This window comes from Ursus arctos, unplaced genomic scaffold, assembly GCF_023065955.2.
Source record: "Ursus arctos isolate Adak ecotype North America unplaced genomic scaffold, UrsArc2.0 scaffold_26, whole genome shotgun sequence".
In the NCBI taxonomy this organism is placed as follows: Eukaryota; Metazoa; Chordata; class Mammalia; order Carnivora; family Ursidae; genus Ursus; species Ursus arctos.
The window spans coordinates 27,418-52,681 of NW_026622941.1; the positions used below are offsets into that span (position 1 = coordinate 27,418).

Genomic DNA, 25,264 nt, shown 5'->3' on the forward strand with positions numbered 1-25,264 from the left:
CCAAGTTTCCTTTCTGCAGGGGATAGAAAAACATTCTTGGAAACACTGGATTTCTCCTGTGTTTCAGATTATAAAGGTCCTTAGTGCATTGACCTCCCTCTCTCCTGCCCTCCATCTTGAATTTCCGTTGTGTAATGTGGATAGTTCTGTGTGGACAGCAGGTCCTCCCCACCACTGGATGGGGCCTCCCGTGGTGTGTGTGCAGGTCATGGGGCCAGGCTACTCTTGCAGTGGGTGTCCTGCATGGACTCATAAGATGAGGCAGGTCCCAGCTGGGCAGGACCCTCTGGCTGCTGAGGTCAGTCTATGCACTCTGAGTGTTTGGACCCCAAACCTCTCTGCTGGTTTCACCCCTTGTCCATCCACTCCCTAGAGCTGTCATGCAGGGGGCCACATAAATTGTAACCATCTGCCGGACCAGCAACATGCTCTGTGTGGTCCCTTGCAAAATGAAAATTCAGAACCCCGTGGGCAGAAAGCTAGAGATAATAAGCAGTTCTAGGCAAGAAAGATAGAAATGATTTTCTTTAAAGTATTTTATGGCTTAGATAACATAATAGGATTAAAGAATCCATGAATAACAGCATAAATTTACACATAAAGAAGCCATCCTTTTGGTTCTAGAGGTAATGCAATCATGCCATTTTATCCAATTGATACCTAAACAGATCATTTTTCTGGCACAGTTTTGTAAAACTTTATGAAATATGTCATTAAATGGATACTTTTAAGAAGTTAATTTTTAGATAATATCATCAAGTAATCGCTGTCACTTTGGCAAATGTGGGATAACAACTATTCTTAGTTTATGCCTGTGAGAGGATTTTTGTTGTTGGTGGTGGTGTGAATGTAAGTATAGGTATTTAGAGTACCTTATAGGCTGTGATGGATCACAATGAATGGATTTCTGAAGTGATGTCAAAGTATAAATTATATTTATAACACCCAGAGCTGATTCTTGTGAACCAAAGTTTCCACAAAGATTTATTTTTTTTTATTTTTATTTCCTTTAGATTTTATTTATTTATTTGACAGAGAGAGAGACAGCCAGTGAGACAGGGAACACAAGCAGGAGAGTGGGAGAGGAAGGAGCAGGCTCCCAGTGGAGGAGCCCCACGTGGGGCTCGATCCCAGGACTCCGGGATCACGCCCTGACCTGAAGGCAGACGCTTAACAACTGAGCCACCCAGGTGCCCCTCCAAAAAGATGTAAATGGAAACAACTCAATTTCAGGAACCTCAATTTAATTTGAAGTGTACTTTGTCATTTTCATGTTTCCTCTGGTATTTGCCATAACCTGATGATTTGTCAATAGCCTCAGGTGGGCTCTGCATTTGCACATCATTCGTGTCCATCAAGAGTAGATGCTGGAAAACACCTGAAACCTCAATTTGGAGAAGTAGGGACGGTCATCTGGGAGACAAGGATTGGCGAGAAATCCGGTGTGCCCCTTATTTTCAGCAGGGAGAGAAGGTCTATGAAGGAAAAACACAGGCACTTGTTTTGAAAGAACTGTGGTGAGGGCTGGCCGCTAACAGTTGTTACATTGTCTCTAGTTCAGTCCAAAGTAGAAGGCTGTGTTGGAGGAGGTGGTCCGGTTGTAGCTGAGCAGTTACAAGTGCCAGGAGTCCACAGTTCGTGGTGTTCGGAAACTGAAACAGGAGATGTGCAGATGCATTACTTCTGTGTCCTCTTTTCCACTCTAGTTGGGGTGGCTCTCTTAGCAAAACTTACTTCATTTTGAATCTTTTTAAAAATTTTTTATTGTGTTATGTTAGTCACCATACAGTACATCCTTAGTTTTGGATATAATGTTCCATGATTCATTGTTTGCGTATAATACCCAGTGCACCATGCAATACGTGCCCTCCCACTCACTCAACATAAATACACTCTCCTTACTCTTGTTCCCTCTTTCATCCCCCCTCCCTCTTAACTCATCCCTGTTTACCTTATACATTTAATGTACACTTGGTATTTCCTGAGTACCTGCTATCCTCCCTAGAATGTAAGGTGCCCCAAGGCAGCGATTTCGTTCTTGCTCGTTGGCTCGTTGTTCTGTCCCAGAGCTTAGAACAATAACATAACACATGCCGTGAAGGGTTGCTTAAGAAATGAGCAAACAGAGCTTAGTTAAGTGTTTGGCTTAATGCTACACCTCATTTTTAAGGCTTAATTTATAGTGGGATTAATACTACCTCACAATGGATATGTGATGCAAAGAGATGGAAAAGCATTCTTTCAACTCTCTATTGTCATAGCCTGTGAAAATAAAGAGAAGCCTTGTCAAAGCGAACTCGGGGGAAGCTGGAAGGGACAATCACAGCACTCAGTGTCAGTTAAGGAAGGATTGTCAATTACAGACCCAACAGAAGAATCCTCAACAGGAAAGAATCATCAATTACAGGCCCCAGCAGGAAAAGATGTACATTGCATGTCCTATAAGAAATGGACTACCCCTGCAACCCAGACAATGAGAAACTGTCATCACCCCCAATTCTTGCTTTTCTACAATGGACTTTCCTTCAAAACAACCTCTCCCAACTTCCTCCTTCTTTGCCATAAAATAAGTCCCTCTCCTTTGTTTGTTGAACTTGGCTATGGTTTTGCCATAGCTTGCAGGTCCTGAATTGTAATCTCTGTTAATCCCAAATGAATGCATTTTTGCTGGTAAAATATCTGATTGTTTTATTTTTAGGTGGAACAATCCAAACTCAGGATGTCCCAAAGGGAACTGTCTTCATTTATTTAAAGAAAAAATAGTAGATGCCTCTCACTCCCCTGCTCTCATATAACTTTCATGCTAGTTGGAAAGACACCTATTCAACAATCACAGAGTTACAGAATTCAAAATTGTTATAGATGACATAAGAAATAACAGCAACAATAATAATAATCAACAACAATAATATCGAGTTTAGGCATCCACAAAGAATATTGCCATTAGGCTGGCAGAGTTCTTTTGTAGATATCTGCCCTGGGAAATGCTGGAATGTAGGGCATGCAACAAACCTCTGCCTGCAAGAAGGAAGGAGAAAGCTTCTCTTTAGCCAAGATCAGGGACCTGACTCATTTTTCATGGTGGGTCAATTAGTGAGTGCATCCAAATATCCATGGGTACCTGCTGTCTTTAAAAGTAGAAAGAAGTCAGGGGGGTTAAGATGGCAGAGGAGTAGGGGACCCCTTTTTCAGCCGGTCCCCTGAGTTGAGCTGGATAGGTACCAGACCAGCCTAATAACCACGGAATCAGCCTGAGACGCAGGATGATGCATCTGGATCTCTACAAATGAACATCTCCAGCGCTGAGTATTGAGGTACGAAGAGGGGAGCTGTAAACCGTGCACAGATATCGGAAGATAAACGGAAGGGGGAGGGAGCCGCCGCGTTTGGGCGCCGGGAAGCGGCAGCCACCTGCACGGGGGAGCGGGCAGACTCACAGAGGGCACCCGCGAGAGAGCGGACTGAGACTGGTGAGCCGTGAACGTGCGCCACCAGGCATCTCCCGGAACACCGGAATCCCAGTGTGCTCACGGGATCCAGACTGAGACCGGGAGCTCCCGGAGCGCGCGCGGGACGGCTGGCGGCTGGCGGGCCACCTGCACGGGGGAGCGGGCGGACTCGCGGTCGGCACCGCGAAACAGCAGACTGAGACCCTGAACCGGGTGCGCGCGCCACCAGGCTTCTCCCGAAACTCCGGAATCGCGGTGTGCTCACCGGGCATAGACTGAGACCGGGGGACCCGGGAGCGTGCGGGGCGGCCGGTGGCTGGTGGCATTAGAAACACAAAGGACAGAGACGCGCCGGCCCTGGAAGTGAGGGCAGGGACACCGGGTTGGTGCGCACATCCCGGGACGCTGCAGGGTTGAGCAGCACCAACAGTAACAGAGTTAAAGTGGCCAGAACATCAGTGGAGAACGGGCTGCAATCCCTCTGTTCTGTGACAATGCAGCCTCTGCTGCTCTGACTCTCAGAAGAGGCATAGCCGGCCGCCAGGGAAAGCCGCCAGAGAACAAAAGCCTGGAAATACCGGCTCAGAGAGTGCCCATCCCCATCCCCCCTTGCAGGGGACATGGAGACTCTAACCAAACAGGGTTGCCTGAGTATCGGTGCGGCAGGCCCCTCCCCCAGAACACAGAAGGCAGGCTGAAAAATCAAGAAGCCCACAACCCGAGGCGCCTGGGTGGCGCAGTCATTGAGCGCCTGTCTCCGGCTTAGGGCGTGATCCCAGCATTCCGGAAAGGAGTCCCTCATCGGGCTCCTCCGCTGGGAGCCTGCTTCTTCCTCTCTCACTCCCCTGCTTCTGTTCCGTTCTTGCTGTCTGTCTCCCTCTCTCAGATAAGTAAATAAATAAAATCTTTAAAGAAGAAGCCCACATCTCTAAGATCCCTATAAAACAAGGGGCACGGCCTGGGACCCAGTCAATAATTTTGGGCTCTGGACAACCCCGCAACCTCCCCTCATCAGAATGACAAGAAGGAGAAGCCCCCCCCAGCAAAGAAAAGACAGTGAGTCAGTGGCCTCTGCCACAGAAGTAACGGATATGGATGTAACCAAATTATCAGAAATGGAATTCAGAGTAACAATGGTCAAGATAATGAGTAGACTTGAAAAAAGCATTAAGGAAAATGTTACTGAGAATATAGAATCCCTAAGGGCAGAAATGAGAGCGAATCTGACAGAAATTAAAAATTCTATGAGCCAAATGCAGGCAAAACTAGAGGCTTTGACAGCCAGGGTCACGGAAGCAGAGGAAAGGGTTAGTGAATTGGAGGATGGGTTAATAGAGGAAAAAATAAAAATAGAAGATGGTCTTAAAAAAATCCACGCCCACGAATGTTGGCTACGGGAGATTACTGACTCAACGAAACGATCCAATGTTAGAATCATCGGCATCCCCGAGGGGGTGGAGAAAAACAGAGGTCTAGAAGAGATATTTGAACAAATTGTAGCTGAAAACTTCCCTAATCTAGTGAGGGAAACAAACATTCGTGTTCAAGAGGCAGAGAGGACCCCTCCCAAGCTCAACCATGACAGACCTACACCATGTCACATCATAGTGCAATTCGCAAATATTAGATCCAAGGATACAGTATTGAAAGTGGCCAGGGCAAAGAAATTTCTCACGTACCAAGGCAAAGGCATCAGAATTACGTCAGACCTGTCTACACAGACCTGGAATGAGAGAAAGGGTTGGGGGAGCATTTTTAAAGCTCTTTCAGAGAAAAACATGGAGCCAAAGATCCTTTATCCAGCAAGGCTGTCATTCAGAATTGATGGAGAAATAAAGACATTTCAGAATCGACAGTCACTAACCAATTTCATAACCATGAAACCAGCCCTACAAGAGGTATTACGGGGGGTTCTATAAAAGTAAAAAGGCCCCAAGAGTGATACAAAACAGAAAGTCACAGCCAATACAAACCAAGACTTTACTGACAACATGGCAGAATTAAAAGCATATCTCTCAGTACTCAGTCTTAACATTAATGGTTTAAATTCTTGCTTTAAACGCCACAGGGTTGCAGATTGGCTAAAAAGAAATGACCCATCCATTTGCTGTCTACAAGAGACTCATTTCGAACCCAAAGATGCATTCAGACTGAGAGTAAGGGGATGGAGCACCATCTTTCATGCAAATGGACCTCAAAAGAAAGCTGGGGTAGCAATTCTCATATCAGATAAACTGGATTTTAAACTACAGACTATAGTTAGAGACGCAGAAGGGCACTATATTATTCTTAAAGGAAGTATTCAACAAGTGGATATGACAATTATAAATATATATGCCCCCAACAGGGGAGCAGCAAGATACACAAGCCAACTCTTAACCAGAATAAAGAGACATATAAATAAAAATACATTAATAGTAGGGGACCTCAACACTCCACTCTCAGAAATAGACAGAACACCCTGGCAAAAACTAAGCAAAGAATCAAAGGCTTTGAATGCCATACTCGACGAGTTGGACCTCTTAGATATATATAGAACACCACACCCCAGAACCAAAGAATACTCATTCTATTCTAATGCCCATGGAACATTCTCAAGAATAGACCATGTTCTGGGACACAAAACAGGTCTCAGCCGATACCAAAAGATTGAAATTATCCCCTGCATATTCTCAGACCACAATGCTCTGAAATTAGAACTCAACCACAAGGAAAAATTTGGAAGAAACTCAACACTTGGAGACTAAGAACCATCCTGCTCAGGAATGACTCGATAAACCAGGAAATCAAAAATCAATTTAAACAATTTATGGAGACCAATGAGAATGAAAATACAACAGTCCAAAACCTATGGGATACTGCAAAGGCGGTCCTAAGGCGGAAATACATAGCCATCCAAGCCTCACTCAAAAGAATAGAAAAATCTAAAATGCAGTTTTTATATTTTCACCTCAAGAAGCTGGAACAGCAACAGAGGGACAGGCCTAATCCACGCACGAGGAAGCAGTTGACCAAAATTAAAGCTGAAATCAATCAAGCAGAAACCAGAAGTACAGTAGAGCAGATCAACAGGACTAGAAGCTGGTTCTTGGAGAGAATCAATAAAATTGACAAACCACTGGCAAGACTTATCCAAAAGAAAAGAGAAAGGACCCAGATTATTAAAATTATGAATGAAAAAGGAGAGGTCACGACAAACACCATTGAAATTGGAAGGATTATTAGAAATTTTTATCAACAGCTATATGCCAATAAACTAAGCAATCTGGAAGAGATGGAATCCTTCCTGGAAACCTATAAACTACCAAGATTGAAACAGGAAGAAATTGATTTCTTAAACAGGCCAATTAATTATGAAGAAATTGAGTCAGTGACAAACAACCTTCCAAATAACAAAACTCCAGGCCCGGATGGTTTTCCTGGGGTATTCTACCAAACATTCAAAGAAGAAATAATACCTATTCTCCTAAAGCTATTTCAAAAAATAGAAACAGAAAGAAAGCTACCAAACTCATTCTATGAGGCCAATATTACCTTCATCCCCAAACCAGGCAAAGACCCCCTCAAAAAGGAGAATTACAGACCGATTTCCTTAATAAATATGACTGCCAAAATCCTCAACAAGATACTTGCTAATAGAATCCAACAGTTCATTAAAAGGATTATCTACCACAATCAAGTGGGATTCATACCTGGGATGCAAGCGTGGTTCAATATTTGCAAATCAATCAGAGTGATACATCATATCAACAAGAAAAGACTCAGGAACCATATGATCCTCCCAATCGATGCCGAAAAAGCATTTGACAAAATACAGCATCCTTTCCTGATTAAAACCCTTCAGAGTGTAGGAATAGAAGGTACATTTCTCAATCTCATAAAAGCCATTTATGAAAAGCCTACTGCAAATATTATTCTCAATGGGGAAAAGCTGGAAGCCTTTCCCTTAAGATCAGGAACACGACAAGAATGCCCACTCTCGCCACTATTATTCAACATAGTACTAGAAGTCCTTGCAACAGCAATCAGACGACAAAAAGGGATCAAAGGTATTCAAATCGGCAAAGAAGAAGTCAAAATGTCTCTCTTCGCAGATGACATGACACTCTATATGGAAACCCAAAAGAAGCCACTCCCAAACTATTAGAAGTTATAGAGCAATTCAGTAACGTGGCGGGATACAAAATCAATGCTCAGAAATCAGTTGCATTTCTGTACATGAATAACAAGACCGAAGAAAGAGAAATTAGGGAATCCATCCCATTTACAATAGCACCAAAAACCATACGTTACCTTGGAATTAACTTAACCAGAGATGTAAAGGACCTTTATTCTAGAAACTATAAATCACTCTTAAAAGACATTGAGGAAGACATAAAAAGATGGAAAGATATTCCATGCTCATGGATCGGAAGAATTAACATAGTTAAAACGTCCATGCTACCCAGAGCAATATACACTTTCAATGATATCCCAATCAAAATACCGAGAACGTTTTTCAAAGAACTGGAACAAATAGTCCTTAAATTTGTATGGAACCAGAAAAGGTCCCAAATCGCCAAGGAACTGTTGAAAAGGAAAAACAAAGCTGGGGGCATCACAATGCCGGATTTCGAGCTGTACTACAAAGCTGTGATCACAAAGACAGCATGGTACTGGCACAAAAACAGACACATAGACCAATGGAACAGAATAGAGAACCCAGAAATGGACCCTCAGCTCTTTGGGCAACTAATATTTGATAAAGCAGGAAAAAACATCCGGTGGGAAAAAGACAGTCTCTTCAATAAATGGTGCTGAGAAAATTGGACAGCTACATGCAAAAGAATGAAACTTGACCACTCTCTCACACCATACACAAAAATAAACTCCAAATGGATGAAAGACCTCGATGTGAGACAGGAATCCATCAAAATCCTAGAGGAGAACATAGGCAGCAACCTCTATGACATCGGCCAAAGCAACCTTTTTCATGATACATCCCCAAAGGCAAGAGAAACAAAAGATAAAATGAATTTATGGGACTTCATCAAGATTAAAAGTTTCTGCACAGCCAAGGAAACAGTCAGAAAAACTAAGAGGCAGCCCACGGAATGGGAGAAGATATTTGCAAATGATGCTACAGATAAAGGACTGGTATCCAAGATCTACAAAGAACTTCTCAAACTCAATACACGAGAAACAAATAAACAAATCAAAAAATGGGCAGAAGATATGAACAGACACTTTTCCAATGAAGACATACAAATGGCTAACAGACACATGAAAAAATGTTGAAAATCATTAGCCATCAAGGAAATTCAAATCAAAACCACACTGAGATACCACCTTACACCAGTTAGAATGGCAAAAATAGACAAGGCAAGAAACAACAAATGTTGGAGAGGATGTGGAGAAAGGGGATCCCTCCTACCTTGTTGGTGGGAATGCAAGTTGGTACAGCCACTCTGGAAAACAGTGTGGAGGTCCCTTAAAAAGTTAAAAATTCAGCTACCCTATGAATCAGCCATTGCACTACTGGGTGTTTACCCCAAAGATACAGACGTAGTGAAGAGAAGGGCCATATGCACACCAATGTTCATAGCAGCAATGTCCACAATAACTAAATCGTGGAAGGAGCCGAGATGCCCTTCAACAGATGACTGGATTAAGAAGTTGTGGTCCACATATACAATGGCATATTCCTCAGCAATCAGAAAGAACGAGTTCTCAACATTTGCTACAACATGGATGGCACTGGAGGAGATAATGCTAAGTGAAATAAGTCAAGCAGAGAAAGACAACTATCATATGATTTCTCTCATCTATGGAACATAAGAACTAGAATGATCAGTAGGGGAAGAAAGGGATAAAGAAAGGGGGGGTAATCAGAAGGGGGAATGAAACATGAGAGACTATGGACTATGAGAAACAAACTGAGGGCTACAGAGGGGAGGGGGGTGGGGGAATGGGATAGGCCGGTGATGGGTAGTAAGGAGGGCACACATTGCATGGTGCACTGGGTGTTATACACAACTAATGAATCATCGAGCCTTACATCGAAAACTGGGGATGTACTGTATGGTGACTAACATAATATAATAAAAAATCATTATAAAAAAAACACAAAAGAACCACGTTTGGTGTCGCCAATGCTAAATGTCCTCTCGAATCAGCTAACGGTTGGCAGAGACAACCACTCAACGCTCTCCCCACCAGGGAAATTACATATGTAGAATCTCAAAAGTATATATAGCTTTTTACATAAAATCTGTATATAAAAATATTTTCATTTCCATATACAAGCAGTTGACATTAAGAAAATGATTTTTGTTTTAGTATTATGTTCAACTCGCCAACACAGAGTATACTGTCTGAATTTCATCTGAATTTGATTGGAAAGAAACCAAGAAAGCAACATCTGTTCCTCGGACAAAGAACTTCTAGCTCACCATGGCGAGAGGTGTGCCTCCGGCGCTGTCTCCTTTGATGGGATCCATGTCTTCCTCCAAGGCATCTAGGACACAGAGTACCCGTCAGCACATTCCTCTTGTTGCTCAAGAATATTCATGGAATGTTGCTGGATATGGACACGAGGCTGGGGTGTATGGAACCAGCTGGTTTCTAAGCATGGACTGAAGAGCCCCTGCTGGGCCACCCACCGCAGTAAGGCTCTAAAGTGCGCAGTGTGATAACATGGCTTTGGAGAAGGGTGACATCATGCAGTATCTGTCTGACATATCTCCTGGAGAAACACCTTTCTCTCTCTCTCTCCCCCTCTCTGTCTCTCTCTCTTTCTCGGTCATCTCTCTCTTTCTCTGTCTTTGTCTCTCTGTCTATGTCTCTCTGTCTTTCTATCTGTCTTTGTCCCTCTCTCTCTCTCTCTCACACACACACACTCACAATCATACCACATAGAGCCACAAAAGACACCCCAACACCAAGCCTCACGCACACACACCCACACCACACACAGGGAATACAATGGGCTTCCTAGGACTGTAGACACATGGACACACTTTTTCACCTGGGAAATCTCCTGTCCACCATACCCCCACAACCCAATCAGGGCGGCTCGCCAGACGGAGGATTGCAAGGATGCCCCACCTGCATTAACATCTAGAGTTTTGTCTCAGGAAGAGGCTGATTCCAGAGTACGTACCGCATTCACCGGATGCTCCTGTCCCCTGAAGGTACAGAAAAGAGGACACCGTGAGGCTCAGGTCATGCTACACACTGTCTGTCTGTGTGAGCTTTATTTCCCTCAATGACTTTAGGAACCCAGATGGAACACAGTGGTTGAGTCCAACGACCCCAAAGTAAGTGAACTGGATGCCTTAGGAAGTTGTTTTTCCTGGGGGACATGTCTGTCCAGTCCATTCAGGATGGTGACTACAAAATGCTTCATCCAAGCAGGAGAAAGTGTTACTGAGGGACAGGATCCTACCACAGCATTTAGAACCATGTTTGGTGTCGCCAATGCTAAATGTCCTCTCGAATCAGCTAACGGTTGGCAGAGACAACCACTCAACGCTCTCCCCACCAGGGAAATTACATATGTAGAATCTCAAAAGTATATATAGCTTTTTACATAAAATCGGTATATAAAAATAATTTCATTTCCATATACAAGCAGTTGACATTAGGAAAATGATTTTTGTTTTAGTATTATGTTCAATTCGCCAACACAGAGTATACTGTCTGAATTTCATCTGAATTTGATTGGAAAGAAACCCAGAAAGCAACATCTGTTCCTCAGGGATAGACAGGCGAGCTCACCTTGGCAAGAGGCAGGCCCTCCTCCTCTGTGATCCTCTGTAAAAGCCATGACCAGACAGCGCCATCATCAGTCACATCTAGAAGGACACAGAGTATCTGTCAGCGTATTGGTGGTGCTGCTCAAGAAAGATGCGGGGAGGGGCGCCTGAGTGGCTCAGTCGGTGAACCATCTGCCTTCAGCTCAAGTCACGACCGCAGGGTCCTGGGATCGAGTCCCGGATGGGGCTTCCTGCTCAGCAAGGGTCTGCTTTTCTCTCTCCCTCGGCCCCTCTCACCTGTTTGTGCTCTCACTCACTCTCTCTCAAATAAATAAAATCTTAATAAAAAAAAAAAAGAATGCCTCGAGGTGTATTGCTCTCTATGAATGGGGTTAGAGCATATGGAGGCATTTGGTTCCCAGGCATGAGCTGAATGCCCCGCTGGGCCTCCCGCGGTAATAGGGCTATAATGTGTGCGCTGTGATGAGATTTCTTTACCTCGTCTTGTCTTTTCTTCTCTTCTCTTTTCTTTTCTTTTCTTTTCTTTTCTTTCTTTTTTTCTTTCTTTCTTTCTTTTTTTTTTTTTGAGAATGTGGACAATGGGAATTGTGCAGTGGCAGTGGGATACACCTCCTGGAGACATATGCAATCTCTCTCTCACTCTTTCCATCTCTCCCTCTCCCTCTGTGCATCTCTCTGTCTGTGTCTGTGTCTCCCTGTCTCCCACACAATCACACACTCACAATCACACCACATAGAGCCACAAAAGACACCCCAACCCCAAGCCTCATGCACACACACCCACACCACACACAGGGAATACAATGGCTTCCTAGGACTGTAGACACATGGACACACTTTTTCACCTGGGAAATCTCCTGTCCACCACACCCCCACAACCCAATCAGGGTGGCTCGCCAGACGGAGGATTGCAAAGATGCCCCACCTGCATTAACATCTAGAGTTTTATCTCAGGAAGAGGCTGATTCCAGAATACGTACCGCTCTCGCTCGTGGTTGAAGGTGTCACCTGCAGGGACAGAAAAGAGGACATCATGAGGCTCAGGTCATGCTACACACTGTCTGTCTGCATGAGCTTTATTTCCCTCAATGACTTTAGGAACCCAGATGGAACACAGTGGTTGAGTCCAACGACCCCAAAGTATGTGAACTGGATGCCTTAGGAAGTTGTTTTTCCTGGGGGACATGTCTGTCCAGTCCATTCAGGACGGTGACTACAAAATGATTCATCCAAGCAGGAGAAAGTGTTACTGAGGGACAGGATCCTACCACAGCATTTAGAACCATGTTTGGTGTCGCCAATGGTAAATGTCCTCTTGAATCAGCTAACGGTTGGCAGAGACAACCACTCCATGCTCTCCCAAAAAGGAAAATTGTATGAGATCTATATATATAATCTCAAATATACATTGTCTGATTTTCATCTGAATTTGAATGGAAAGAAACCAAGAAAGCAACATCTGTTCCTCGGACAAAGAACTTCTAGCTCACCATGGCGAGAGGTGTGCCTCCGGCGCTGTCTCCTTTGATGGGATCCATGTCTTCCTCCAAGGCATCTAGGACACAGAGTACCCGTCAGCACATTCCTCTTGTTGCTCAAGAATATTCATGGAATGTTGCTGGATATGGACACGAGGCTGGGGTGTATGGAGCCAGCTGGTTTCCAAGCATGGACTGAAGAGCCCCTGCTGGGCCACCCACCGCAGTAAGGCTCTAAAGTGCGCAGTGTGATAACATGGCTTTGGAGAAGGGTGACATCATGCAGTATCTGTCTGACATATCTCCTGGAGAAACACCTTTCTCTCTCTCTCTCTCTCTCTCTCTCTCTCTCTCTATGTTTCTGTCTTCTCTCTCTCTGTCTCTGTCTTTGTCTCTCTTTCTCTTGCTCTCTCTCTCTCTCTCACACACACACACTCACAATCACACTACACAAGACACCTAACCCGCAAGCCTCATGCACACATACCCACACCACCCAGGGGTAATGCATTGGTTTCCTAGGACTGGAGACACATGCACATAGTTTCTCACCTGGAGTCTGCTTTTCCCCACACTCCCAAGCCTCAGTCCTACCAGGAACCTGGAATCAGATGGCTCTCCAGACTGAGGACAGTGAGGACATCCCCCCAACCTGCCTTACCATCTAGAGTTTTTCCTCTGCAAGGGACTGATTCCAGAATACGTACCACCTCCACATGGTTCTGGGGCCACCTGCATTTACAGAAAAGAACACACCCTGAGAGTCAGGTCATATGCATACTGTGTCATCACCGGTTCTCTTGGTGACTATTGAAAACCAAATGAGAAACAGCAGGAAAACAAAGGCCCGGAAAGGAAGCACAGTGTGCACCCATGGAAAGGGCATGAGCTTTTCCTGGGGGATGGATCTTTTAAATTCCCTGAAGCACAATTACAAAACTCTTAATTCAGGGAGGAAAAACTGCTTCTGAGTAAAAGGTCCCCTACCACACAGTTTACAACCTCCCCTCCCAACACCCCAAGAAAATGGTACCTCATGTCTAAAAACTACACTGTCATGTTGTCATAGCTGAACTCACTTCAAAAAGATGAAACTCAAGTAAGAAACATTTCTTTCTCAGGCAAAGACAGCCAAGCTTACCCTCGATGTGTTGGGCCATGGTGCTTTCTTGCCAAGGTCCTCCTTGGCAGACTCTGAAAGGACACAGAGTAAGTGTCAGTCCATTGTTGGTCCTACTTGGGAATTACTCTGTGATCACTGTTGATATGGACACGGGACAAGACTGTATGGGAGTGACTGGTTAAGAAGCATGGGCTGAGCTGCTGCTGGGCCATTCTCCTTGGTGGGTGAGGAAAAGCAAACAAGAGGATGAGAAAACGAAGGAGAAACAGACCTTTGACTTTCTAGCTTAAGGCAACCTGGTCGATGTGAGTCAGTTAGTCTACAAAGAGGTCACCTGGTTGCACACTGTGGTGTCATGAGGGAGCCCCACCCCTCCCTCTGCCCGTAGCGAAGTCTCTCTATTTGTTCTGCCAGGACGAAGCTCCTCCAACTGGCCATCCGAATGGGAGACAGACTAGAGGACACAGAGTACCTTCCCGCCACGGTGCTCTATCTCATGAATGACTCAGAGAGCTCTGCTTGACTTGAAGGACAGAACAGTGGAGATGGATGTGGTTGGTTAAACAGCATGCAGTTGCCAATGGCAAGATTTGATTCCTTCTGATGGTTGAGTAATTTACAGTGTATCTATATTACAAACTGAGGGCTGCTGAAGGGGGGGTTGGTGAGGGATGTGGTTGGTTTAACAGCATGCACTTGCCAATGACAAGATTTGAGTCCTTCAACAGTTGAGTAATATTCCCATATATCTAGAGAACACACTGAGGCTGCTGAAGTGGGGGGATGGGGTAATTGGGTGATGGGCCTTAAGGAGGGCACTTGATGGAATGACAATTGGCTGTTACCGCAACAGATGAACCACTAGGTTCTACCCCTGAAACTACTAATACAGTATATGTTACCTAATTTGAATTTACATTAAAAAAGGAAAGCCTGCAGTTGGCTATTGGTGAGCCCCCTTCTTCATGGAAGGAGATGCAGAGAACAGAAGCAGCAAAGAAGGGAGAAACAGAGTCCTGGCTTTGCCATTGAAGGCAAAGGTACACCTGAAACGAACGGAATATGGTATGTCAACTCAACTACTTCCATTCAAAAATAATGATGAAAAATAAAGACACCCTAAAGACAAAAGATAGTCCAAAAATTTAAAAATATGAAATAAATAAAAATAACATCATTAATCTTATGGTATTTTTCTGTCCAGTGTGTGTCTCATGTATGTGTTCACTCAGTCGGGTGGCTCTCCGTGCTAGCAGTAGTCATCCACTAATGGGATGGTCCTTTACAGTGGGAAGCCTGGGTTCCTCCTGACGTCCTCTACCCCATCTCTGTAAGAGAGGTGCAGGAAAAAGAGTGGACCCTGGGTTAGTAACCAAATGTTACTTGGAGTTCTTATTTGTCCTTGTTGCTTGGGTGTGTCATTGCCAGCACTGGAGGCTTTCTGAGGCTCAGGGGGATCATGCAATCAAAGAGCACTAAACTATCTCTTGATTCCCGTTTGGGGCCAGCCGCTGAGAAGTGACCCAACACTGAGAGAGATTTACCAGGTTTTTCAATGTTGTGCCTCCCAGTCTCAAAATCTGTGAGCTGGACAGACAGTTTGGACCTTCTGTGTGCTTTTCACACTAAGGGCTATGCCTAAGTCTGCCCTCCATGTGACCACTGAGGCCACCTCATAATGGTAAACAGTACTTGGGATCTCTGTAGACTCATGCAGTTCAGATATATACACAGGCCTTGGAAAGATCCTGCATGGTTTCTGTTGAACCCATGGCTCAGAGCTATGCTTGTCAGTGTGGGAAGTGCAGTTCAGTATCTCAGAGTAGCAGCATGGGCCTAGCCATCTGGGTGCACATTTTGGCATTTCCACTTAAGAGCTTGTGTGCTTGGGCGCATTCAGCTCTGTGCCTCAGTTTCTCCATCTGAAGAGTGCCCTTAGCAAGCAAAGTACTGCATTGGTGGTGAGGGTTGAATGGTTAGTGTAAGTAAAGCATGCCATGGAAATGCTCAGGAAGGTTCCTTGGAGGTGAAATGTCTCGTCTGAGATGCCATAACTCCACAAAACTCAGAGCTGCAGTCAAACTCTGCTGTCCAAGCTCCCAGGCCAGTGCTTTCCCCACGACACACACCTGCTTTGCCTAAAAAGGACTCCTTTATGTTAAGCCAGACCCGGTGCTTAAGGAGTCACATAAAGGTCTCAGAAATGCTTTTGCTGACTGCCTGAGGACACACTAAGTGGCCATTTCCCAAAATAATGTGCATGATGCTTCCAGAATGAATTAGTTGCCTGACCTGACAGCTATCTAGTCCAACATGACGAACACCAGTTTACTGGTGGGAGAGAGAGCTTATGTACCTAACATACTCGTGTTCTACAACGTGTGAAACTTTATCATCTTGTGTGATTTCCTCCTCCTACATGTGAGCACCTCGAGCTAAGACCTGTTGCCCAGTCATGCGAAAGACCAGAGCTTCACCTTTGCACAGCGTGCTGGATGCAGACTCAGGGGACCTGACCTGTGCATTACCTCACAACCACATGAATAGAGGCTCGTGCTTTTCTAAAGCTGGAGCTCCATGTGCACAAGGATGCAATTGTCCACATACAGAAATTCATATGTCTCTTCATCTCAAAACGTTACCTTTCCTTTTTTCTATGTTACTAACTCCCTATGTACATGCGTATCTATCCATCTCTGTCAATGGGTTTCTTGGTCTGTCATTGTGTGTGAAAGGCTGAATACTCAATGGATATATGTAAAAACACATATATTCTCTATTTTCACTAGTCCATACCTCTGCGAGGGTAACACGTTGAGTGAAAGCATATGGCTGATATTTCTGTAAACCTCTAACTTAGGATAACAGCCAATGTAAAAGGTGGAACGTCAAAGAAAACGTGTGTTTTGCTACGTAAGCTGACATCTAGACACAGGCTTCTTGGCTGTTTTTGGAGACCTGGTTATATGAATGGAAGCAACGTGTGCCCAAATATCTTGAAGTCAAGACACATTTCAGGAGAAGGGAGATTGAAGGCACATGAAGACAAAAGTAGAGGGCTCCACATGCAAGGATCATGGCAATCACTGTCCACCCTATGAACAAGAAAAAGCCTGAGACACTGAAAAAAATCAACCACTCTCGGATCCATGGAGAGGGGAGGACACAGGACAAACCATGGCCCTGAGGAGACAGGAAAGGGAACACAGGGAATCCAGGTTTCCTGGAGCACAGACTCTCTAGCAGAATATACTGTTTCTCCAGCTCACCTGGAACATTCAGCAAGAGACCACATGCTGGGCCATACAACACACCCCAACACATCTCAAAGAGTAGAAGCAATACAACAGCTGCTCTCAGACCTCTATGAAATTAAACCAGAGCTCAACCACAGCAAGAAATCTTGGGAAATCCCCAAATAGCTGGAGATTTAAAAAAATGGTCAAAGAGGAAGTTTTAAGAGAAGCTTGAAAAGATTTTGAACTAAACGAAATGAAAATATACATTGACAAAAATGTATGCAAAGGCAGTGCTTGGGAGAATTTATACTACTGAATGTCATCGTGTTGGAAAGTAAGAAAGATTCAAAGTGAATAGGCTTCCTCCTTAGAAAACAAGGCAAAAAAAGAGTCATGTCATATAAAGCAAGTAAGAGAAAAAAATAATATAATTGCAGATACCAATGAAATGGAACACAAAAAACTCTCAGACAAAATCAACCAAACCAAGACAAAAGCTGGTTCTTTGTAAATATCAGTAAAATGGACAAAGCTCTAGCCTGACTAACCATGAAGAAAGAGGGAAGACACACATTAACATCAGATGAAAGAGGAGACGTCACGTTGAAAGGATTCTAAAGGAATACATGGGAAAATTCTAGGATTCCTGAAAGGAAAGAGGCCAATTCCTTCAAAGTCACAAAACTACCAAAACCCACTGAAAGGAAATAGATGATCTGAACAGGCATGTATCAAAGACATTTAACTGATAGTTAATACATTTCCCAGAAAGGAAGAGCCGGCCCCAGATGGTTTGACTGGTGAATCCTATCAAATCTTACAAAGCAAAACACAGTCTTGCTGTGTCATCCAGCCATCTCACTCCTAGGTATTTGCCCGGTTGAGTTGAAAAATGTGTCCACATGAAAACTGGCCCAGGAGTGCTTCTATCTGCTTGATTTATAAACACCAAATCTAGAGGCAACTAAGCTGTCCTACACTAGGTGAACGGAGAAACAACCGGCAATACACCCTTACAATGCAATATGATTTGGTAATAAACATAGCTGAGCTACCGGAGCACATAGCTGGCTCACTTAGTTAAGCATCCAACTCTTGATTTTGGCTCAGGTCATGATCTCAGGGGCATGATATCCAGCCCCATGTCAGATGGGTTCCCTTCTGAGCGTGGAGGCTGCTGAAGATTCTCTCTCCCTCTTCCTCTGCCCCTCCCCACACACTTTCACTCTCTCTCTCAAACAATAATAAAAAGGAGATTAAAAAAAATAATTGAGCTATCAAGTCACAAAAAGACATCGACGAATGTGAACTGTATAGATAAAAGTGAAAGAAGTCAGTCTGGAAAAGCAACATGCTTTACAGTTCCAACTAGATGACATTCTGGAGAAAGGAAAGCTATAGAGATGACAAAAGGTCAACGGTTGTTAAGATTTCTAGAGAAAGGGCAAAGGCATGAATAGGTTAAACACAGGATTTTCAAGGCAGTGAAGTTACTCTGTACATGGTGGATACACGACTTTACGCATTTGTCAAAACCCATACTCCTGCACAACACAGAGCAGACCTTCCTAGTGATGCTGGCCTTCAATGAGTATTAATATCGCTACACTGGTTTGTGATTCGTGACATGTGTTCCACACTGATGAAGCTTTTAAGGATTGTGGAAATTGTGCGCCAAGGGATAAGGGTGATAGGGAAACTTTTTATATTATCTGCTCAATTATTATCTTAATCTAAACCTATTCAAAGTAATAACGTCTATTCATTAAAAATAATACAAGATCTATTTTTCCTAATATTTAACAACAGACTAATGTCCATTCGTTAGCTTCACTATACCTACCGTGAAATGTGAACAGACTTGAGTTGCAAATGCCATTTGACTCCTGTGGTTATAAACTAATGAGTGACCAGCTAAATTAAAATTTTCACACGTGAAACAAAAATAATATGGCTTGGCATTTTTGTCTTAAGTATGGGACACTGAAAACTAGTGTAATGATTCTTCTTCTTCTTTTTTCTTTTAGAGACAGAGAGTGTGAGCAGGGGAGGGGCATAGGGAAAGGGAGAGAGAATCTGAAGCAGGCTCCATACCCAGCATGGAGCCCAACACGGGGCTCAGCCGCATGACCCTGACATCATGACCTGGGCCAAAATCAAGAGTTGGACACCACCCAGGTGCCCCTAGAATAATTATTCTTGAATCAACTTAATGAATGAATTTCCACGGTACCTTCAACAAGGTCAGAAGTGGGGTGAACCTTCGGCTTTATTCTCCTGGCCAGCTTCCGGAGACCTAGAGAAAATATGGATTTGTTTTTCACTTTTGTTTTTTGTTTTCTCAGAGACTGTGGGAAATGCATGACAACAGAAAGAGCTGTTGACATCTTGCTACCAGAAGACCATAGAAAAAGGGGTAATAAGTTAATCAGAGTTCAAACTTTTGATCCCATGGTTCATCGTTTGCCTAACAAAGCCACCTGAGTCAGAGAGGGCTTTAGGAAGGTCTTAGGGTTCATATAGCCTTCAAATACCCCACAGAGAATGTAAACTGATGCAGTGACTATGAAAACACAATATGGGACTTCATCAAAAAAATTCACAAAAGAACCACCATTACACCCAGCAATTCCACTCTTGGATAAGAAATCCATTTGAATTCAAGTCTAGATTTCAGAGAAATATCTGCCCATGTTCGGCAGCACTATTTACCAAAGCCAAGCTATAGAGACTACTTAATGTTGGGCGGGGGAGCCGGGACAGGAATGGAGTTGGTTCCTTGGGGAGAGAGGTACCAGAACACCTGACACCTGCCCAGACACCTGAGATCAAGCCCTGCAGCCCTGAACCAGGGCTCCCTCATCTCTTTCTCATATCCTCCAGCCCCAAGTTGTCTGTGGGAGACAGTGGATGCCCTGGGGGAGGTGCCTGCGCCAACAGCAAAGTCCAAATCCTAGCTCACCTTCGCACATGTAGGTTTCAACCCCTGACCCAGAACACAGTGCAGATGCCCCTTGACAAGCCCCTCTGAAGGGCCAGGGGAAGCCCAACTGTGGCCATCCTCCCACAGCATTCACCCTACTAGCTGTCTGACGTGGAGCCTTCCCCGGGACCAGTTGAGCACCCTCAGGGACCAGTGGTCTGCGGGGCTCCCAAGCTGATTCAGAACCCAGGACTTTCCAAACTAATTGTCACATGACAGCTCTACCAAGAATTAGCTTCCCTTCAACTGACCAACCCTGGCTGAGCAGTTCCTGTGAATTAACTGGGAAAATGGCCACCTGGGCTAGTGCTTTGCTGGTTTAATAAATTAAGCCTATGACCTCTAGTATCTCACTGGTATTGATCTAAGTAAGTCTCCAAACTGCCTGGGCTAAGGCCTGGCTAAGAGTGAACCGGGACTGCACTGGCTCTGAATGGGCACCTTCCCTGTTCCTTCCTTCCTCCCCCAGATCCAGTCTTTATAGACTCCCCATCCTTCTCTAGACCCTGCAGTGGCAGGGGACCAAGCCCCACCTCCTTTGAGAGGGACCCCTCAGGGGCGCCTGTGTGGTTCAGTAGGTCACGTGTCTGACCTGGCTCAGGTCATGATCTCAGGGTCCTGGGATCGAGCCAGGCCTCTGTTTCTGCACTCAGCTTGGTGCCTGCTTGTCCCTCTTCTCCCTCCCCCTCCACATCCCCCTTACTCACCGCTTCTGCTCTCTCATTCTCTCTCAAATAAAATCTTTTTTTAAAAAATCAGGGAATATACAAAGGACACATAGAGAGGGACCCTTCCCTACCCACACCCTGGAGAAGCTCCCCTGTCACGACTCTCCGTAAGGATCACCCAGACCTGCTTTTGCATTTAAATCTATCATCTACTGTATACTATTTTGCACGTGATAATAAGCAACCTTTTATTGAGAGACTTAGATTCAGATCTAAGCACGACTTTCTGTTGCATTTCATCTCACATCCTTTGTGAGGAAGCTCATCAATTGTTGACAATTTGTCAATAATGAAGTTCTATCATTGAAAACCAAGCACCGTTATTCATTTGATGCTGTTTGACTTCTAGTCTTGCTTTGCAAGGCTATGTGTATATAGTCATGAAGCATGGCCTCTCTCCATGCTTGCACTTACTAGCCAACAATGGGAGAGCTCCGGAAGGAGCAAAGGCCCCCACTGGAGCATGGACACTCCCTGGCCCAGCTGGACAAGCGCATCCAAACAAGGATGATGGACAGCAGGCTGTTATGAGTGTTTGAGTTCTTGTTGGTCACTGTCCCTAAAGTGTGTAGTTCATGGCATTCAAGCATTTTTTTAGGGCTCATGGGGAAAACGTTATCAAATCTACAACACTATGTCCCCAATTCTTTTCTCTCTGTTTTTAAAATAGGCTCCATGCCCACCATGGGGATTGAACTCACCACCCTGAGATCAAGAGTCAAATGCTCCACTGGCGGAGCCAGCCAGGCACCGCCCAGCATGCTCCCTATTCTTATTCTATTTGTGCCATGCCCTGAAGAGTGACCATGCCATGACACTGATTGGCCAGGCACTGACCAGCTCTGGACAGAAGGTTAATCATGAACTGGTTCTTTAAATCTTATTTTTCCTTGTCCCAGGAGTGTCCCTAAGCTCATAGGATTTCGGCATGACTAGGGCTTACTCATACTGACAATGCCATCAAATACCATGAAAGGGTCTCCTCCATTCTGACCAGATTGAGGTCAGGTGCTGAGGAGTAGCCCAGCGTTCAAACAGAGTTTGACTGGCTTGTCCTAAACGGTGCCTCCAAACCCTCAGAATCTTTGAACTGAACACAATCATGGCTTCAAACGGACCAGGCTTTCTACGTCCTTTTCAGATGAATGACTATGGCAAGATCTGGACTTCTATGGCTCAAGAGCTTCCCTGGGCTATATGACCACCGAGCTGACCTCATAATGACAAACAGTGTTTGGATTCCCCTTGGCTCAGGGAATTCCTGACATCCACGCAGATGCTAAAGCTTCTTTGCACAGTAACTACTGATCCCATGGCTGAGTCATAAGTGCAGTTCGGTTCAGTAGTTAGAGCACGAGCACTGGACTGCAGGCCTGGGTTCACCTCCTGGCTCCTTTACTTAGAGGAGTTCATGAACCTGGTCACATTCATCTCTGCCTCCGTTCCTCCACCTGAGGAATAGGGAGAGGAAACAAATCATCACATAAGTGTGTGATGAGCATTGAATGAATGAACACCTGTCACGTGGTCAGAAAGGTGAATTAGAGGGTCTAGATCTTGTTTGAGATCTCACAATTTCACAAGTTCCAGAGCTGGATTCAAATCTGGGAGTCTGAGTTCCCAGACCATTGCTCTGTGACACACACCTGCTTTGCCTAAATACAAGCATTTTACCCCAACATGATTTCTTTTGGACAGAATCAGAGGCAAACAACAACAACAACAACAAAAAGCAAACGAGCAAACCTATTGCTGTCTCCCTGAATCCACTCTCTGGGGCCCTTGTCCACAAACATCCATGACTGTTCTCTAGAATGTTCCAGTTGCCTGTCTTAAGGTCAGCAGATCAAATGAGATGAATCCCAGTGTAAAGGAAGGGAGGGTCACTGTTACAAAGTCTTGTGTTTTCAAACATGTGAAACAATGCCATCTTGCATTATTTATTCCTCACACAAATAGAAGTGCCTCCAAACAAACTAGGAGTTCCTGAGGCCCTTGTCAACTCATAGAAAAAAAAAAACATAGCTTAGCTTTTGGGAAGAGATCTGGATAAAAGCTCAGGAGAACTAAGAAACACATTACATCAAAACCACTTTAATGTAGACACGTTCTGTTTTCAAGCTACAATCCTATGTGCAAATATATGTAATGATCTATATATACATATATACTTATATATATAATGTGTGTGTCTCTGTTCTTGTGTCTACATCACCTATTTTTCTTTGTGCATCACTAATAATCTGTGTACTTGGTTATCGATCACTCATTAACTCGATCCATTAACCAGTTACCCATCTTTCACCGTACATTAAAGGCTGGCTATTCATTGCGTCACCAAGAAAAAAAGGTCATGGTATTGTCACCATACTTACGTCTGGGGAGCTGAATGGGATGGGTGGTAGCATACCATTGAAATCTCTAGAAAATGTCATTTTGGATAACACCCAAAGTTCTTAGAAATGGAAATGTGTGTTTGGGGGTCATAAATTGAAACGTAGACTCTCATATTCTGAGGATCTCTTCGGGGCAACTATTGCTAGGAACGAACCCACATGTCCCCAAAATCCTGAAATCCATACCCCTTTGGGGATGAATGGTACAGGGCAAACATTGTAAGACACTGAGAAAACAATGATAAATGTCCTCCATATCAACCTTTCTGGGTTCACTCTAAATTTCAGAAATGCATAATGTGAATATAGAATTTAGGATGCTTAAAAAAACTTAAACAAGGGGCGCCTGGGTGGCACAGCAGTTAAGCGTCTGCCTTCGGCTCAGGGCATGATCCCGGCGTTATGGGATCGAGCCCCACATCAGGCTCCTCCGCTATGAGCCTGCTTCTTCCTCTCCCACTCCCCCTGCTTGTGTTCCCTCTCTCACTGGCTGTCTCTATCTCTGTCGAATAAAGAAATAAAATCTAAAAAAAAAACAAAACAAACTTAAACGAACATAGACACTGCCGTATTTTCCCCCCTTGAGAACCTAGGGGTGACAAGTGAGGGGTGCAGGATATCATAGGAAGTAGTCCATTGTTCTCCATGGAGGACAAAAACCAAGGCTGCTAGCTCAGTAGAACCACCAACAGTAGAAATCAAGGGATAGAACAAAACTATAAAATATATGTAGATGAAATTGGGAGAGAGGAAATTTTCAACGATGAGAAAAATGGTTTGAGAAAGAGTGAACTGAGTCATAGCAAACAGCATTCAGAAGATCATTATGAACATACCATCACAGCAGGAACCACAGCAGGAACCACAGTAGGAACCAGAGCAATTTCCCATTCTGAGTTGGAGCAGCAGAGCAAACACCAATCCGCAGGAATGGGACAGCTCAAAGAGTCCCAGCTGGAAAGGACAGCAGAGGTGTGGCTCAAGTCACCATGGCGACGGTGTCATCATAGACCTTTCAGAGTCAATGCAGCTGCACAGCGGCCAACTTCTGGTGTCAACAGGGACCTGTCTTCACAGACAAGGGGGACATGGGAGAGTAAACACTTTGTTTCGAAAGTTGAACCCCAGTCTCACACATTCTCACTCTTCTTTTTTAAATAAACGACATGAGGGGGGATGACCTGCCAACCCCCAAATAGAGTCACTAGCCAAACTTCAGGGTGAAGAGGGGAAGAAAAAAAAAACAGATTGAGAATAAATAGAGGTCCCACTCTTGATTTAAAACACCATCCCCACCCATTCTATCCTCCGGAGTCACCAGACATTTCTAGAACAAAGTTTAAAATGGGTCCCAGATGAAATGAAGATCAGTGGTCACAGAAATTCCATTCTTCAAGTCATATTTCTCTAAGCATATACTAATGAAATTATGTCATTCTCTCACCGTCTATGCATACTACCTGATTTTTCTCTGTGTATAGCTGAGAGGACGTACTTAGTTACCTCTCAACCTTTGTGAATTTCTTGGTCAGTATGTGTATGTAAAGCAGACTCTTCCCTGAATAATGAGGGGGGAAATATGACTGTATTTTCACCACTGCATTTCTGTAATAGTGAACAGGTTGAGGGCAATACATACAACTAGTACTTTTCTAAATGAAGTACTTTAAATACTCCCCAAAATGCAGGGTTCAGTGTGTGTTCTGGCTCATGGATGGGCACTCAATAGACACAGGATTTTGATCTGTTCATGAAAAGTAGCAAAGGAAAGGGAAGGAACCAGCTCCAAATAGACATAAAGAAGGAAACCTTTTAGAACAAAACCAAGTGCCATGGACTTAACCAAGCAACTACAATACATGGTTTAAAAAAAAGTGTATGTAGTCGGGGAACCTGGTGAATCCTTGGACTCTGAATTTTGGCTCAGGTCATGATCTCAGATTCGTGAGATCAAGCCCCAGAAAATAATGGCATAAAACAACCCCTTTACTTTGGTAAAGTACTACTTTGGTAAACCTGGTCACAAGGTTAGGAAGTCATCCAGGACACAATGCTGACGTTAGAAAATGAAAGGTTTCAAATATCCACATCCAGGATGATCCCCACTAGGT

General features: G+C 44.2%; 1 long non-coding RNA gene across 2 annotated transcripts; it reads right to left on the reverse strand.

The window, feature by feature from the left end:
• Positions 1-9,876: 9,876 nt before the first annotated feature.
• On the reverse strand, positions 9,877-12,894 carry LOC130544857 (uncharacterized). 2 transcript variants are annotated; one of them, XR_008961516.1, is made up of 3 exons: positions 12,697-12,894; positions 10,591-10,615; positions 9,877-9,945 (listed from the first exon to the last, which is right to left on the reverse strand). It is a non-coding gene; the product is annotated as an uncharacterized LOC130544857 (long non-coding RNA). The 2 variants fall into 2 exon arrangements; XR_008961517.1 differs by lacking the exon at positions 12,697-12,894 and adding an exon at positions 11,208-11,260.
• Positions 12,895-25,264: the final 12,370 nt, after the last annotated feature.